Here is a 19,274-nt window from a genome sequence, read left to right on the forward strand (position 1 = left end):
AAACTCATGGAAAAGTTTCTGTACGGACATAGAGTGCTCCAGCGAAACAGCACTGTTGAAAAAAGTCCTAGCAAAGGGAAACATAGTCCAGGGACTAATAAAGAAGGAGAACGGGAAATGGTCATGTAATAGTGAGGAATCCCTTGAGGTGCTTCTCGATATACATTTCCCATCGGGAGACGGTTTAGAAGAGCCAGCAGACATCACTCACACTTCGATCACGGAGCTTGTAGTGCCGGGCTTGGTGACCGATACCAAGATCGACTGGGCAGTGAAGACGTGTTCTAAGTTTAAATAGCCGGGCCCAGATGGTATATTCCCGGCCATGCTACAAGTCTCAAGTCGGGCGGTCGTGGAAGGGCTTAAAATAATATTCGATGGGTGCATAAGACTGAATCATGTACCGCACTCTTGGAGAACTGCTCGTGTAGCTTTTCTACCAAAGGCGGGGAAGATCGGTCACGTGTATCCCAAAGACTATAAACCCATTACCTTAACATCATTTCTCCTCAAAACCTTTGAGAGGCTGATAGATGTGTGCATAAAGTCCAACGTGGATGCAAAGCTGCTCTCCACAACACAGTATGCGTACACCAAAGGCAAGTCGGTAGACACCGCATTGCATAGGGTGGTAATAAGCATAGTGAAATCCCTGGAATATAAGGAGTATGCTCTAGGAGTCTTCTTGGACATTGCCTGGGCTTTCAATAATGTTGCAAAATGGGCGATTATGGATGGTCTTAATTACATTAAAGTACATCCTGTCTTAATTAGATGGATCGGCTGCATTTTAAATTGCACACAACCAGCTGTATAGTATGCTTTATAAAGGGCCAATTAATTAGATGGATCGGCTGCATTTTAAATTGCACACAACCAGCTGTATAGTATGCTTTATAAAGGGCCAATTGTGACTTATCCATAACCAGATAAAACAGCTAATCCAACCAACCTTATGGAAATCAATGTAATCGATTAATGGTGCCATACCATAACGCTAAAGCCATAACCATACCATAGCCAGCCAATTGTTTTTTGGGTTTTCGCCATATCCATAACCTAAAAATATCTGAGTTGGAGAATTTATTAACCTTTTGTAGATTTTATTTATTGTTTTGGATACGTTTTGGCTAAGATAGTTATTTTTTGTGGTATATGTTTGTAATTTTTTGCGGTTTTTTCATTTATTTATATAAATAAATAAATAAATAAATAAAAAATAAATCAATATGAAATTTTCACTATTTTTAGGTTAAAGCATCAATAACTGATGCCAATTTGATATGGATAAGTAAAAATATGGTTACGACTACGGCGTTAGGATCAAGGAAGTTTAACTGGCCCTTAAAGTTGTGTGACTAAACTATTGTTGGCAACGCGATCAAATACTGCATACGGCAACACTTAAAACGAATAATAAAAGAAATGTCAATATGGCGCAAACCAGAAAATGGGCAAACGTCAAGTGAACGCGTCTCGGTTCGATGTATTTTTTTCGTTGCGCGGAATTTAACAGATTTAGGGAAAATAATAATACTAATATTAAAATAAATATTTGCAGCACCAATAAAAAGGTACATTGAGTACAAAAAAATGTAAATCGAGATTGCGTTAAAGTAAATTAACTGTATTTAAATAAATTAGAAGAGTTTGCGGTGCGGCATATTAGCGGTGGAAAAATTCATTGTGTGTGTGTGATTGTTTGAATACACATATATATGCGCTGCTTCAGCTTCAGATTTCAGCTGTTTGCTGATTGTCGTTCGATCGCTAAATCTTCTGTGCAAACATACATATATATATATCATATAGGGGCGGTGAACGAAAAATCGATTCTGGCGCTGGCGATAGCCCTTCAACTTGTTAAGAAAAAACCAAAGCAAATATTGTTATCCGCCTTGTCCGTGTGTTGTTTGCTATCAGCGGTTACTGTGCCCATTTATTTTCCTAAGTAGATATATAGAGGACTATGAAGAGTGCGGTAGTGTGAAAAAATCGAAGTTGAACTAAATAATTACAAGCTCACAACGTGCTAGTCAATAGATATTGGTTGGCTGTTGCGTGTAGAAATCAACGGAGAAACCTCCAATGTAATTGGGCCAACGTAACGACGCTTATAAGGTTTGTATCTACATATTTTTTGATTGTTAGTATATTCTAATATATTTATTATAGTAAGCAAGTGAAACTCCCATGTCCATAAGTAAATCCCCCTAATCATCAGTCATTGGTTGTATTAACGAAAAACGTACTTTTTATTACTAAATAATTACTTAAAACTGTTTATACTTGTGTATCTACATACATAAACTACAATGTACACAAACATTATTTTGTAATTGTAGAAATTGCATGTTAAATATACATACCTACGAAATGCAAACATTGCACACTGTGTACTTTTATGTAGAGGTGTGCACGAGTGCATAAATAACAAGTAAGGAAGTCTAAGCTCGGGTGAAAACGAACATTACATACCCAGCTGTACACTTGAAATGCTGTTGCTGTTTGTTTTGTGTGCTTAATAGTGTTGCAATGTTGCGCAATAATATCTACATATACATATGGTTTTATTCTGAACTAATTTTCGTTTAAAAGGAGCAAAAAGGATACAGAGGCTAACACCAATGACCTTGAGCGGGTAATAATGCAGGTTTCCTTTAGATATGCGGATTTCCCTACTGTTTATTTTAAAATAAAGATATAACAGAACAATAAACATAATCACACAAGTGCCATTGTACTAAAAAGCGTTATTAAAAAATGGGCAGGGTTATTAACGAAAATTTCCAACTTTTACTAGAAATAGCTTATTACCTGCATCTACGCACTTTTACAAAAAAGGGGCGGTGCCACACCCATTTTCAAAAATTTTAGTGTTTTCCAATTTAATGTTATAATTCAATTTAGAAAGTAAAATTCTATTGACACAAAGCTCTTTTTCGCTAAGATATAGCTTATTATTTTCCTCTACGACACTTTTAAAAATATTTTATATAAAAGTGGGCGTGCTCTTTAACCGATCTCGTCCATTTTTTCTAGAAATATTTCCTGCTATAGGGAAAATTTTGTGTACACAATTTTGTTACGATCCGTTAATTTTTCTTCAAGTTATTTAATTTAATTTTATTTATTTATTATTACGGCTGTTTAGGCCTAAAACTTAAACTACTAAGTACAATTCATTATTATATCAATTATTTCTATTGAATATGCTGTTGGAATGACATGTGATTCCGATCAGCATATTTACTGGCGTAACAAACGGACGAGTCTGGGAGCCAGTCATTTAAGGAAGGTTGGAAAGGACGCGTTTCCAATCCTCCAGGGCTCCCAGCTTAAGGCAACAAAATCTGGAACTTATATTTTTCAATTATATTTGTATTTTAAGCTGTCGGAATGTATTGGTCTCCGATCAACGCAGCTAAACATGTCTTTGGATGTTGGAAATTGAAGTGTACCCAATCACCCCTCAACTTTGTTTAGTAAAGACGCTGTCGGAACGCATCATCAATAATATATATAATAAATTATGGCTCCCGAAACATTGAAAATTGCTTAGTCCTAAAAGAGGCGGTGACACGCCCTTTTTTAATTTGAAGTTTTTCCTATTTATTGTTATAAATCCACTTGGGAAATGAAATACCATTGATATAAAGCTATTTTTTGCAAAGATATAGCTTATTTTATTCGTCCACGACCCTTTTAAAAATCTTTTACATAAAAGTGGGCGTGGTTATCATCCGATTTCGCTCATTTTTAATACCAATCTATTCTGGGTCCAGATAAGCTCGTGCACCAATTTTGGTGAAGATATCTTAATATTTACTCAAGCTATCGTGTTAACGGACATGGCTCAATCAAATTTTTTTTTTTCGATACTGATGATTTTGATATATGGAAGTCTATATCTATCTCGATTCTTTATACCTGTACAACCCACCGTGATCCAATCAAAGTTATAATACCCTGTGTACAAGTACAGCTGGGTATAAAAATGCACGTGCCATTTACCTACCCTGCAGTCACAGCAACTAGTTGTAAACTACGTCTGAACTTGTATAATTAACAACCCAACAATTTGTACCAGAGACAGGTGTGGCTGTAGATACTAAATTTCATTGTTTGGTTCACACAATCGAACTTTTTCTGCATATTTATTTATTATATGACCATGAAGATCAATCAACGGCATCTGAGCAGATACGTTTTCACTCAGAAACTTTTCTTGGCAGAAATACGGTCGAAGTATTTTGTCAAATAACTGGCGAGAGGCAACCCCCCCCCCCTCCCCTTCCCTTTAGAAAAACTTTATTCTAATTTAAAAAAAGCTTGTTTCAGGACTTCAATATACGTACATTCTTCGACATCGGGTTCACTCATATCGATTCCGAAGAAGAACGGCCCTAGTCTGCTAGCACGTAGCTTAATTGTAAACTTTCAACCATGTAAATGTGTACATTAGGAACGTCATTAAGCTCGTATACCTAGCAAGAAATCGTATAAACGTATCTTCTTAGAAATAGGGCTGCAGTGCTGTTTGGTAGCACAACATACACATAAATAAATACTAGTCGCGATACCTCTCCGTGGAGATTTAAGCTTGAGCTGCTCTTCTTGCTTCGGGCTAGCTCTCATTGTTTTTTTCATATTGGCGGAACTGGGCCCACATGTTTTAAACAGAAATATACTCGGACAGCAAGCATTTTATACCTATAAGATATAAAGCTTTCGGCGGGTATTTTTAAATGCATGTATTTGTTTATTGTTTAAAGAGGACACAAGGTGAGAGACACAAACAGTATGAATAACTGACTCCATCTGCCTTTACCAAACGACATCGCCTGTTCACCACCACAATACAAAATCTCACAGTCAGCGCGATTTTATAGTGCCGACTATGCTTGCTGTTTGGTTTTGCAGCTGTCGTAAATGACCACTTGACGTTCCCCCAGCGGGTTAGGGGGGGTCAGAATATACCCGCGGTAGGTATGCCTGTCGTAAGAGGCGACTAAAATACCAGATTCAAGGGGCTGTGTAGCGCAACCCTGCAGGTTGCCAGCGCAACATATAGCTTCTCCAAACCCAATTGTCAACCTCACCTATCCGCGGCGAATCCTGTTTCACTAACAGACGAGGCTCTGGCGACCCTAAGCTCCTTATGGAACTTGGGGTTGAGGAGGGAGGGGATGGCCTGAAGGTTTACTGTGGCCACATAAATCGTTCCCGAGATGGTCGGTCCAGCACCTTAATGGTGCTGTGGTACCGGAGCGTACCGGATCTGTATCCGGCAAAGGACCATCACATCGGTAACACACCCCCAAAGCCTTCGGGGAGCAACCTTATCGCTACAACAACAACAACCACTTGACGTTCTTTTGTTTAATTGATGAATATTTAAATATACGTACTCATGAGGGCGGAGTAATTTATACAGAGAAAAAGTGTTATTGGAAAGAATTATTATTGTTGTTGTAGCGATAAGGACACTCCCCGAAGGCCTCGGGGAGTGTTATCGATGTTGATGGTCCTTTGCCGGATGCAGATCCGATTCCTTGCGGTAACAAGCACCATAAAGGTACTAGCACGAAGATTTGGTATGACCACATGCATCCATAGGAGTTCCGGGTCGCCAGAGCATCGACTGTTAATGAAACAGGATTAGGTGAGGTTGACAATTGGGTTGGAGTAGCTTTGTATTGCACTGGCAACCCATTGAGATGATTGCGCTACACAACCCCTTGAATCAATTTGGTATTTTAGTCGCCTCTTACGACAGGCATACATACCGCGGCTATATTCTAAGCCCCCTAACCCACTGGGGCTTGGTAATTTGCTCTTAAATTTTAACGATGTATATTATAAAAACGAATATGTATAGGGTTTGCGATTGAACCTATCGTTGAATTGTGTTCTGTAACCACCCTGCCGCGAATCGAACTGCTTCCGAACAGCGCTGAACTATTGCATTAAGAAATGGTACTAGTTCTATTACTGTTACCCCGCAGTGCTTTGAACTTATACCTTTTAAATTTGGATATCCTACGAAATAGAAATTGCCTGCCTTTGCAGAATTTTTGAGCGCGTTATTAACTGTTTAAGTCGTAGGTGTTGTTGTCGTATACCACTCACAAATTGTCATCAATATCCTCGTAAGGGAGTCCAGGGAAACTTGGAGTTTCACACCCCTGTTGTAGGTGGTTCTGAAATGGTCCCTGCCTTTCATTTATTATTTTAAACAAGAGACCTTTTCGAACAAAATTCACTCCGCCTTAATGTGCATACATACTTGATATATGCATATTTAAATATTTGCATTTTAGACTGCAAACGGTCAATGTCATTGCAGTGCCTAAACACACAGGCCACTTTCTTTTTTACAATATTTATGCATTTTCAAAAACCTGAATTAAACAAAAAAATGTGAGTTTTCCACTTTGGGCGAACACGAAATGTGGGTATATCTAAAACTGTAGAAGCGAATCACCTAATATCAGTAAGCTCTGTTCGATTATATATCAAACTACAGTCATAAATACATCTGCTTCATGCTAACTGTTTATATGTACGCTAACTTATTTGCCAAAATCATGCAAGTGCTTAAAGCACAGGCAAGCTACGCAAACAATTTCCTTATTGTTCAGTCAGAATATTAAATATATTACTTATTGTCTTCTTATTATTAGTTATTAATTAACTTATTTTATTTTTTATTTTATTTAATTTTATACAGTCTTGTAGACCTAACTTATTTGTATATCTATGAGATCATTATCTGAAAGGTAGTTCTTTGCAATAATTATACAATAATTTCTTAAATTCATTGATGTTTTGGCATTGTTTTATTTCAACTGGAAGATCGTTGTATTCTCTCAGTCCTTCGTAGTATATATTTTTCTTGTCGAACTCCGATCGTACTGCCGACAGGCGAAAGTTGTTTCTGTTTCTTGTTTGGTAATCGTGAACCTCGTTGTTGTATATCAGTCGTTCGTTTAGATATTTCGGCTGATTTCCTATTTTAATGTTATGTATAAATTTTAAAGTGCGGCCACCGTGGTGTGATGGTAGCGTGCTCCGCCTATCACACCGTATGCCCTGGGTTCAACTCCCGGGCAAAGCAACATCAAAATTTTAGAAATAAAGTTTTTCAATTAGAAGAAAATTTTTCTAAGCGGGGTCGCCCCTCGGCAGTGTCTGGCAAGCGCTCCGAGTGTATTTCTGCCATGAAAAGCTCTCAGTGAAAACTCATCTGCCTTGCAGATGCCGTTCGGAGTCGGCATAAAACATGTAGGTCCCGTCCGGCCAATTTGTAGGGAAAAATCGAGAGGAGCACGACGCAAATTGGAAGAGAAGCTCGGCCTTAGATCTCTTCGGAGGTTATCGCGCCTTACATTTATTTTTTATTTTTTTATAAATTTTAAAGCATAGTATACGTTGAGTTGTTTAACACTTAGCCAATTTAGGCCCTGAAGCATTTCATGTATTGGTGTATCGTAACGTTTCTTAAGGATAAACCGCATTGCTTTATTTTGCTTCACCTGGAGTTTTGAGATATTTGAATCCGCTAATGTGAATAAAATTGTAGGGCAATAGGAAAACGAACAAACCTGCCAGACGTTGTTGTACCTGAAAGTTTGCTCTTTTTGTTTTAATATTGTAGCGAATTTAGGGAAACTCCGCTTATTTTACACCTTCTGCTAACGTTCGAATCGCTAAATTGCCGAATAAATAACTCCAATATTTAGTAATGCAAAATGGTCTTTATTAGATTACTTTGGGAGTACATATTACAATTATACTTCACTTCGCAACTGATAGCGTGTTTAAATCAAACTGATTACTGACTACTCAGCTTTCGCTGCTTTTATATTCTCTCTTGTCTCATTTCTCCTAAGATCTACTAATTCGCGAACTTCATGCTTGGTTAGCCATATATGTACATTAGGCCGGGTCGATTTGTGGGGAGGCTCTGTGAAAATCATATTCTAGGGATCAAAATAAGAAACTTTGCCGAAGGAACCATACCTCTAAAACGAATTCTGATGTCCCACCCTTTGGGTCGTAGGGGCAAATTTTGAAAAATCCCATTTTGAAATGCCTATGTTTTTTCTTTTTGTAGTTTATTTTTTTCTTTAGAAATTTATTTAGTCAGAACATATGTAAATGAAAAAATGAATTTAACTTAGTAATAGAAAAGAAATTAAAAAAAATTATTAGAAATTTGCGTTTTTACAACCCCCTTTTAAAACCAAGGCATCACTGTGATGCATTTGCATGTCGTAAACATAGTTGTGTGGGTTTTTTATTCAACCGTTTTAAAAAATGAAGGTATCACTGTGACACAATTGCAGATCGTAAAATTGCTTGTGTTGCTTTTTTTTAAGCCACCACAAGACACAGCAGGTAGAATTGAAATTGCCCCTACCCAAAAGTTCGACCCAAAAAGGGGGGGGGGGCATCAGAATTCGTTTTAGAGGTATGGTTCCTTAGGCAAAGTTTCTTATTTTGATCCCTAGAATACGATTTTCACAGAGCAATGAGCGATTTTTAAATCGACCCGCCCTAATGTACATGTATATTTGTAGTTTATACTCTCTCGCATAGCCATATGCATGTGTATGCGTGAGTACTACTTCGGCTGATGACTACAGCTGTGTGTGAATTATCTCTTCGTTGCCTTGTATGTATATGGGTAAATTATGATTAAGGTGTTTATGTAGCTTGCTTTAATGTTTTTGTTGTGCATTTATTTAGTGATGTGCAAATTCGCCACAATCTCATGAATTAAATATTCTTAAAGCTTCTGGCACTGCAGGATAATATTTCCCATGAAACTAGGGGATTCTATTTGGTCATATTAACTCGTATCCGATATGGTTCGGCTAGTATGATGTATATTGGAACGATCATTTATCCACCCTGTCGGAAAATCAACAAAACAAAATAAGTTCGGAAAAATAAGTTCGGCTAGTGGTGTTTGTTATCTGAACGTACCAAATCTATGTGTATCCGGTAAAGGTTATGTTATCAGTTAACATCGACAAAACTCAAAAGCCTTCGGGGAGTGGGACGAAGAAAAGTTCATATTAAGCCCGTATCAGTATCACAGCCCAAGATCGTAGGGTACAAATACCTGGCCACCTTGTCGACAGGCCAAGTTTATAGCAAAAATGATGTAGATCCAACTGTCATATTGAGAAGTTAATCAAAAAGTAATATCAAACGAAATTTCAAATCTCATATATTATTTCTAATTACTGTTTTTATGTACAAATCCCTTTTTCGCTCTTTTTTTTTGAATCCAAATCTATAAATAAAGTTTTGGTTAAAAGATGGGGATTCGTGCTATTAGCGAACTTTGGGCATTATTAGTCGTAGTGCTTTCGTGTATCTATATTTTATTAAAATTATTTGTTAAAAATAAAAGATTGTGAGCACACAAAGAAATCTATTTGTACTATGGCACTATTGTGAATATTTGATTAGAACTAACACTGCATTACCGGCAGTTGCTAACATTCTCCAGATGGCAGCGCAAGCGCATATAGGTTTATAGATGTTTGATTGATAGAACAGCTGATTTCTGTTGATATTTGATATGAGACTTATATTTGTTGGGCAAGATGCGCACGGGTCCGGCTCGTAATCTTTTATTTGTTAAAGTTGTCTCCTGCATTCAATATTTAGTTAATATCTACCGTTCTGTGTCATACAATAGCAACAATAAGAATTGGCTTACATATTTACATTATTAAATTTAAATGTTTATAGAAAGTTTGAGACTTTCTTTTATGTATCTGATAAAACGGCCATTATTGTCTTGTTGAACACGAAACATCCAATTTATGTTCGACCTTAAGTATTTAATAGCCTGCATTTGATAGCATGTGCTCTACCTTCATCGAATTTTCCGCACTCCTTGTTTAAGAAATGTTTCAGCAACAGATTCATGCGTGCTCCGTTCAGAGAAAATTTTCGCATCATCTTTTTCTCGTTTCGATTAAGACATTACTCGGAAGGTTTTCCTTTGGCGGATATAGATCCGATACGTTCAAGTAACAAACACAATTAGGGGATAAGCTCGACCATCTTGGGAACGATTTAATACAGGCATGCTTAACGAACGAAACGATATCATTTCGTTACGATAATCAACGCTAATAAACGAAACGAAGTCACTTCGTTTCGTTTATTAACGTTAAGATCGTCAAATTAACGTTAACTTGACGTTCTTAACGTTAATAAACGAAACGAAGTGACTTCGTTTCGTTTATTAGCGTTGATTATCGTAACGAAATGATATCGTTTCGTTCGTTAAGCATGCCTGATTTAATATGACCATATTAAACCTTCCAGGCTATTTCACCCCATCTCCGAGTCCCACGGAGAGCCTGGGATCGCCAGAGCCTCGACTGCTAAAGACGGGTACGCTGTGTTTACGCTGTGTTCCGAGCTTCAAATCTCCAGGTGAGTGGGAAGTTATCAAAATTTAATATAAACATTCCATCGGCTCTGAACGTGTTGCACTGCAACACAGCTCTGCACTAAGATTTAAGTTTCAGATCAATTTTCTAAATATCTCGGCGTGGACGCCTCCCAGGGGAACTCGATTTACCTCATGTTGTGTTGTCACCGAGTTCTCCACCATATTATCCGTAATCGAAACCCATTTTTAAATCACAATCAGCTCAATTCCAAATATTCCCTCAGAATTTTGTTCTCACGGATTTTTTATAACCGCGGAAAAATTCCTCCAATACTTTTTCGAAGTCAGCTGTTCTGTCAATTGAAATTTCGTTCGCATTTCTTATTTTGTTTAAAAAATTTAAAAGTTTAATTATTGTTGAGAATTTTTTTGAAATTAGGAAATAAAATATAAACCATATATGTAATACTCCTATATTGCTAATAGAAAATGCTCGCAATTTGTTTTGAATTCGAAATCAAAACAAGACAGCCTATAAAATGTTTGTGATTGTAGCAGCATAAGTGTGACAAGAAAAAATTTAAATTTAGATACATTCGTTTATTGAATACAAAAACAAAAACGTTTAAACAGCAATATATCGGCACTCTGATGTTTGGGAATGTGCCTAGCCTTTTGTAGCAATATAGCAGTATTATATATATGATATAAACAATACACAGTATTGCATTTCATATGGTATTCACTGAAATGAGTAATGAATTGGTGCCACAGCAACATCAACAGAGGAGCATAAGAAGAAGAAGACGGCGGGATAACGCAAATCCGCTGGAGTTGGCTGCTTCCATTCAGCAAAGCAATCTTCCTGCGGCCAAGTCGAGTTGAATTCATCTTTCGTCATATGCCAAAATCTTTTTAAGCCTTCTTAAAAAATCCTTGCGCATTCCTTTGATTTAACAAGTGAAAAAATTCCTAAGAAATGTCTCCCTCTCACTCACATTCATAATACGAGTACCTACTTTTCTCCCATAACCAGTTTCGGCTTTTTCGAACATTGTTCAGAATAAGAGGAAAGGGAGAAGTGAAAAAAACTCACAAGGAATCCATATTTAGAATACGAGGAATGGGAGAAGGGAAAAAACTCGCACGGAATTTTTGTTTAGAATTGGACTGAATAGCTCTGAAATTTTTGATTGAAATAAGGACATATGTAAACTAGTAAAAATGATTTTCAGTCACTGATCGTAAAACGGGCCCTGTTTAGGCCATGAATATTCGAGGTCATTGGCAGCACTGTTATCGCGATAACAAAACATGGCACACGTGCAGCTTCCCCATTTGAAATGTATACATTTGATGACGTCATTGAATTTCGAATTTTATTCAGTTATGCCTTTAAGTTTATATTTTATTGGGGGTGTGCATCTATAAGCTTTAATGTTGCGTAAGTAGTTGTACTTTATTGCTAAATTTTTTTTAGTTAATTCACAGAAAGCAACTTATCACCTGTGCTTTGACATAACACACGAAAACCGTGTTTCGCTAGGTTACATTTCTCAAGTCTTTCTCTAGTTATCTATCTTATTGCGCTCATATCCACCCTAACATTCAGACTTACAACTTAACATTTAGTTCTACAAATTAAATGCTTGCTACATTTTCTCCTACTAAGTAAAGATAGTTACACATTAAAAATAAGCATTTAAATTGCTACAGTAATGAACACCCATTGGTCATTTAGTTTTTTTAATAAAGTCTAATTTACAGCCGGTAAGAGCAGTCAGTATATTTATTTATTGATTAGAGGACAATAATGTAAGTTTTACGATGCGCAACAATACGCAATAGTCATCACACACCCGCACATTGGTCACAGTGGCTCTCGCTGGATGCACGAAAGTAATAATTTCAATTGTTAATTAGATATCTTCAAAAAAACTATGCAGCTTTTGTACATGCAAATATGCAAAGTAGATTCTGTACGAAAGTATAGATATATGCAATGTAAGGTAAACGTGTAAGATAAAGATTAGAGAAAGATTAGATCGCTAACCCTGTACTCTAATCTCTAATGTTAAAGGACGACTCGAGCAACTCTGGAAAAACATATCGTTCTCAAACATATTTGGACCTAATTATCAAATTGAAAAAATTATAATTCTCCAATCGAGTTCTAATGTTGTTCGCTAATGGGCTCCTAATGTGAATTGAATATGTAATAGTTCTCTAATCACTAATCATTCTCGAATGTTTTAGTTTTCTAATAACTTTCTCGTGGCGAGATTACACTTATTATCTAACGTATCTACATTAAAAATTATCTAACGTTAGAGACTGTGTTTGCTGGATTTACCGAGTCTGTTTGTAACTACATAGATTGATCATCGCTTGAGTGAGGGTTCGAATCCGACTTCAGGGAGAAAAGGCTTTGAATAGATTAAAACATACAATAAATCAAAACTGTCTGCACAAATTAAGAATAGAGAGTACTACACGCTCAGTTTTAATAACTAACATTCAAGATGGTAAACGTTGGCACCCGTGTAGATGAGTGGATGACCCTTGCTTAGATCGGCCACCAAACCTTTTACCGTCTTTTGCGAAGAAGGTTCCTCTGCATCGTATGGTATTAATGCGGAGGCCAGCGTTAAGTATGTGCCTCCGTGTGCCAAGCTGGCCGCTGTAACGTCGCCATTGCTATAGTTAGGTAAGAGAAAGATGTTTGGCTCAGACTTTACCAAAATTCAGGTTCTAACTTTACCTTTTTCTACAGCTCGGATGCGATTGGGGAGAAGGATGAACTACCACTTTTGTTTGTTTTGATTCGTGTTGTTCATCAATTAATATGAAAGGGGAGTAAAACCATAAATACTCTCTGAGGCGGCCCGGAGTCAGAGAGGTTCCATACAAATGCAATCTTCCGGCTGCATACATCCAATGGGCACGTTGCCCCTTTACACCCTGGATTGGAAGGGGCAGATCTTGGTCACCGCTCATCACGAGACTAGGTCACCACAGTGATGGAGGTCCCAGCGAGCCTGCATCCCCGTGTGGCCCTGGCACATAGCCAGCGACTAAGCCCTCGCATCGCTGCAAAATGTCTACCCTTCGTGAGGTCGATAATAACAAATCTATAACTTTATGATAACGAATTCATAACTTTTCGAAAATAAATCGATAACTTTTAACAACACATCGATAAGTAACGATTGATAATAAATGGATTCATTTTTGATAAAAAATCGGTAATTTTCGAAAACAAGACGATACATTTTCAACAACACGCCGATAACAAACTGGTAATACCCGACTACAAATCGATAACTTTTTTAAACAAGTAAGGAAGGCTAAGTTCGGGTGTAACCGAACATTACATACTCAGTTGAGAGCTATGGAGACAAAATAAGGAAAATGAACCTGGGGTAACCCTGGAATGTGGTTGTATGACATGTGTATCAAATGAAAGGTGTTACTGAGCATTTTAAGAGGGAGTGGGCTTTAGGTCTATAGGTGGACGTCTTTTCGAGATATCGCCATTAGGGTGGGCCAGGGGTGACTCTAGAATGTTTGTACGATATGGGTATCAAACGAAAAGTGTTACTGAGCATTTTAAGAGGGAGTGGGCATGAGGTCTATAGGTGGACGCCTTTTCGAGATATCGTTATTAGGGTGGGCCAGGGGTGACTCTAGAATGTGTTTGTACGATATGGGCATCAAACGAAAGGTGGTAATGAGTATTTTAAAAGGAAATGGGCTTTAGTTCTATAGGTGAACGGCTTTTCGAGAAATCGCCATAAAGGTGGACCAGGGCTGACTCTAGAATGTGTTTGTACGATATGGGTATCAAATGAAAGGTGGTAATGAGTATTTTAAAAGGGAGTAATCCTTAGTTCTATAGGTGGACGCCTTTTCGAGATATCGCCATTAGGGTGGGCCAGGGGTGACTATAGAATGTTTGTACGATATGGGTATCAAACGAAAGGTGTTACTGAGCATTTTAAGAGGGAGTGGGCATTAGGTCTATAGGTGGACGCCTTTTCGAGATATCGCTATTAGGGTGGGACAGGGGTGACTCTAGTATGTGTTTGTACGATATGGATATCAAATTAAAGGTATTAATGAGGGTTTTAAAAGCGAGTGGCCCTTAGATGTATATGTGAAGGCGTTCTCGCGATATCGACCAAAATGTGGACCAGGTGATCCAGAAAATCATCTGTCGGGTACTGCTAATTTATTTATATATGCAATACCACTAACAGTATTCCTGCCAAGAATCCAAGGGCTGTTGATTTCGCCTTGTAGAACTTTTTCATTTTCTTCTACTTAATATGGTAGGTGTCACACCCATTTTACAAAGTTTTTTCCAAAGTTATATTTTGCATCAATAAACCAATCCAGTTACCATGTTTCATCCCTTTTTTCGTATTTGGTATAGAATTATGGCATTTTTTTCATTTTTCGTAATTTTCGATATCGATAAAGTGGGCGTGGTTATGGTCGGATTTCGGCCATTTTTAATACCAAGATAAAGTGAGTTCAGATAAGTAAGTGGGCTTAGTTTAGTAAAGATATATCGGATTTTGCTCAAGTTGTTGTGTTAACGGCCGAGCGGAAGGACAGACGGTGGACTGTGTATAAAAACTGGGCGTGGCTTTCACCGATTTCGCCCATTTTCACAGAGAATAGTTACCGTCATAGAGTCTATGCTCCTACCAAATTTGAGAAGGATTGGTAAATTTTTGTTCGACTTATGGCAATAAAAGTATTCTATACAAACTAAATGAAAATGGGCGGAGCCACGCCCATTTTGAAATTTTCTTTTATTTTTGTATTTTGTTGCATCATATCATTACTGGAGTTGAATTTTGACTTAATTTACTTACAGTAAAGATATTAAATTTTTTGTTAAAATTTGAATTAAAAAAAATTTTTTTTAAAGAGTGGGCGTGTTCTTCATCCAATTTTGCTAATTTTTATTTAGCACATATATAGTAATAGTAGTAACGTTCCTGCCAAATTTCATCATGATATCTTCAACGACTGCCAAATTACAGCTTGCAAAACTTTTAAATTACCTTCTTGTAAAAGTGGGCGGTGCCACGCCCATTGTCCAAAATCTTACTAGTTTTCTATTCTGAGTCATAACGTCAACCCATCTACCAAGTTTCGTTGCTTTATCTGTCTTTTGTAATGAATTATCGCACTTTTTCGGTTTTTCGAAATTTTCGATATCGAAAAAGTGGGCGTGGTTATAGTCCGATATCGTTCATTTTAAATAGCGATCTGAGATAAGTGCTCAGGAACCTACATACCAAATTTCATCAAGATACCTCAAAATTTACTCAAGTTATCGTGTTAACGGACGGACGGACGGACGGACATGGCTCAATCAAATTTTTTTTCGATCCTGATTATTTTGATATATGGAAGTCTATATCTATCTCGATTCCTTTATATATGTAACCAACCGTTATCCAATCAAACTTAATATACTCTGTGAGCTCTGCTCAACTGAGTATAAAAATAAATAAAACGCCATAAATTGTGTGGTATTATAATTTATATAATTGGTCGATATTGCGGTTTCAATCTAAAACCATCCATCAGAACTAGAAAAACACAAAAGTCTGAGGATGGTTTCAGATTGAAACCGAAATATCGACCAACTATATAAATTACTAGCTTATGATACAACTAATGACTGTTGTTGTATGATATAATCATATTTGTAACAGGATTCCCCTCGCGTAGGTGAGGTTGACAATTGAGTTGCAGAAGCTCTGAAGCTATAAAGGTTTGTTTTGAGCTCACCAATCCCTTTATTCGCAGCTAATGATTGTCCTTGAGCTTCATTGATAGGGATAGGGAATTTGAGGCATTTAAAATTGAAAAGACAAATCTATCGATATCAATGGAATCCTTGGTTTTAAACCTTTTTGTTTTCGAAATTTTCCGATAAAATGAATTGCTTCAATGACATTCGTAAAAGTTTTGTGATGAAAAGCCTTGTCCCACTACATAAGCGTGGAGAATCGAAATAACGAAGCATAAATATTATGATATTATGGGCCCTTTTTTAAGGATCAATCAATGACGAGAAATTTCTGATGGCTCAAAAGCGCTAATAAACTCAATCGGATATGCACAGCTTGGGACTCTTCCACGACTGTGTTAATAAAGTGATACGTTGTCTTAGTTCTAGTGATATTAACATCCTCATTTTCAGGTGCCTAAAATGCCTTTTCTCGAAGCCATTTAAAGTTTGTAAAGTTAGATTCAATATTTGGAAGAAACATTAGCTATTAAGGCTTCAGGTGATGTAATAATTTCTCAAAAACTTGCAGGAAAAGAAATCAAATCTGTTAGTAAAGAAATAGGAATTTTGCCATAATTAATTTCAAGAAGTTGTTTAGCAAAAGCAGCTGCTGAAGTGTTTTCGCCAAAATGCCGTTTCATATTTCTAAAGAGAGTAAATTTGTGTACCTAAAGGCGTCTTTAGACGAAAAACCAAGTAACAGCACCACCTTTGGGATGATCATTACACCTTAAATTCTTAAGGGTTCGGTCTAAAATTTGCAGCGAATGTTTATGAGTCATGGTGCACACATCGCACACCCTCACTTTGGCCTGACCGTTTGCTTATGTCGCACATCGGTGTATTAGATTTTTGCAGTCAGTGGTCAAAAAAATACGGAGTCGTTCGTCCACCACGCAAAGGGTATCCGCGGTATCCGAGAAAGCAACTGCCATAGTGATTTATCTTTTTGCTCTTACATCAATTAATCAAATTAAATAGAATTTTTTTTTTCCGATTCCTCCAGGCGTATCCAAAAATACCAACCCTCAATACTAAACCTAATACTAAAGGAAAAACAGCCAAACCCAACTCTGCAATCAAACTTTACGTGTTGAAATAAGCTAAGTTTTTAAGGCAGCAATAGTTCTGAAAGTTCCATTTGTCTTGTTTTTTTTTTTCAATTTCATATATTACTGGTGTTGTTTGGACTTAACGTCATATAGCTCCTTACCAATTTTCATTATTCCATTTGTATGGTAGGTGCCACCCTCTTTTTTTATATTGAAGTTATATTTAGCCTATGACAATCTTTGGAAGGTTTCTAGTGGTTGATTCAAATATAGTTGTGTTCGGCCGATCCGTTTAGGGCGTAACCCGATTTATACCTACATACAAACATTCATAATTTTAACTTTATATATATATATAGATAGAATATGTTGATAGACTGAAGTTAACAAAAAATTTTAACGGCGGAAGATTATTAAACATCCAAAAGGAATAACAGTCAAACAACTCTGTAGTCAAAATTTAGCTGTTATAATAACCTAAGTTTGTACGGCAGCCATAGTTCTGAAAAATCCCATTTGTAGGGAAGGTACCACGGCCTCTTTTCCCCAATTCCACATTTTACTGGAGGTGTTTGAACTTAACCTCATATAGCTCCCGACCAATTTTCATTATCCTATCATTACTACATCCAGAGATATGCAGAATGAAAAATTCCATTTATATGGGAGGTGCCATGCCCCCTTCTCCCCCACCCCACATTTTCTTGGGGGTGTTAGGGTTTGACCTCTAATAACTCCTTACTGAATTTCAATGTTCTAGCATGAATACCTTCAGAGTTATGTAGTACCAAATATTAATTTTTCTTGGGAGGTGCCACACCCCTTTTATATATCGATATTATTTTTAGCCTATGACCAGCCTTGGAATGTTTCTAGTGGGTTGTGCAAATTTTGTTATGATCGGTCGATCCGTTTAGGACGCAACTCGATCTATACATACATACATACATACATACATAATTGGAATTTTATATATATAGATAACACCACATTTATATATTTATATATATTTATTTTTTATTTTTTTAGATAACACCACAAAATATATGTCATGTTGATACTACCGACTGTTTTGTTTTTATGTATAATTTTCTTTAATCGGGTTTCCAGTCAAAATAATCAGAAAAACGCCTTTATTATTTTATTGTCGACGTTTCGACCGTTTATTGTGGTCTTCTTCAGGGCTTAAAAATCTCTGCGAAGAAGAACGCAGAGATTTTTAAGCCCTGAAGAAGACCACAATAAACGGTCGAAACGTCGGCAATAAAATAATAAAGGCGTTTTTCTGATTATTTTGACTGGAAACCCGATTAAAGAAAATTATACACAAAATATATGGTGTTTTATTGATCCTTGCGCCTTAATCTCAATAATTAACAAAAAAGTTAAAATACACTTAAAAATTCAAAAATGTTTTTAAAAAAATTTCGACAAATACTCGAAAACATTTCGATAATAAATCCAAAACGATACCTCGTCGATAGGATATTGATAACACGCCCATGTCTCGTCGAAAACAAAGCGATAGCTCATCGATAAACTCCGTTAACAATTCAATAACAAATTAATAGCAGACCGTCGGATTTTGTTCAGCCTTCGGTTTTGTCTTCTAATCTTTTTCTCTCCCCTCCTTTTATTTTTTCCATTTCTTTTTCTTCAGTTCCTTTCCTTTTATTTCCTATTTCTTCCTTTCTTTGTCATTATACTATTTTTTTCTTTCCCTTCTTCTTCTATTTCATATCCTTAACATCTATGTATTTCCTCTTTTTGGTCGTTCCACTTTCTCTTTTATAGAGAATCTGGCTTCACTTATTTCCATTACCTGATTTGCTGTCTCATTTCGCTCATATCAAATATACCACGTACATTGGTCCCATACAGAATACCAATCGCGCACCTATACATAGAACAGTGATTTGCTCGAGAGCTTTAGAAAACTATTTGACATTCACCTACACGTCGAGAGAGCGCTAGGCCTATG

General features: G+C 36.8%; 1 protein-coding gene across 2 annotated transcripts in view; it reads left to right on the plus strand.

Annotated features, from left to right (window-relative positions):
• The first annotated feature begins 1,460 nt into the window (after positions 1 to 1,460).
• Positions 1,461 to 19,274, plus strand: part of egh (beta-1,4-mannosyltransferase egh) — an 89,881-nt gene continuing 72,067 nt past the window's right edge. Inside the window, exons 1-2 of one of the 2 annotated variants that reach the window (XM_067784963.1) lie at positions 1,461 to 1,574; positions 1,813 to 2,121. The gene's annotated coding sequence lies outside the window, so the exon portion shown is untranslated. The remainder of the gene's footprint in view (positions 1,575 to 1,812; positions 2,122 to 19,274) is intronic. The other variant, XM_067784964.1, reaches the window with a different exon arrangement.

The sequence above is a fragment of the Eurosta solidaginis genome, chromosome 4 (assembly GCF_040869045.1).
Source record: "Eurosta solidaginis isolate ZX-2024a chromosome 4, ASM4086904v1, whole genome shotgun sequence".
Classification (NCBI taxonomy): domain Eukaryota; kingdom Metazoa; phylum Arthropoda; class Insecta; order Diptera; family Tephritidae; genus Eurosta; species Eurosta solidaginis.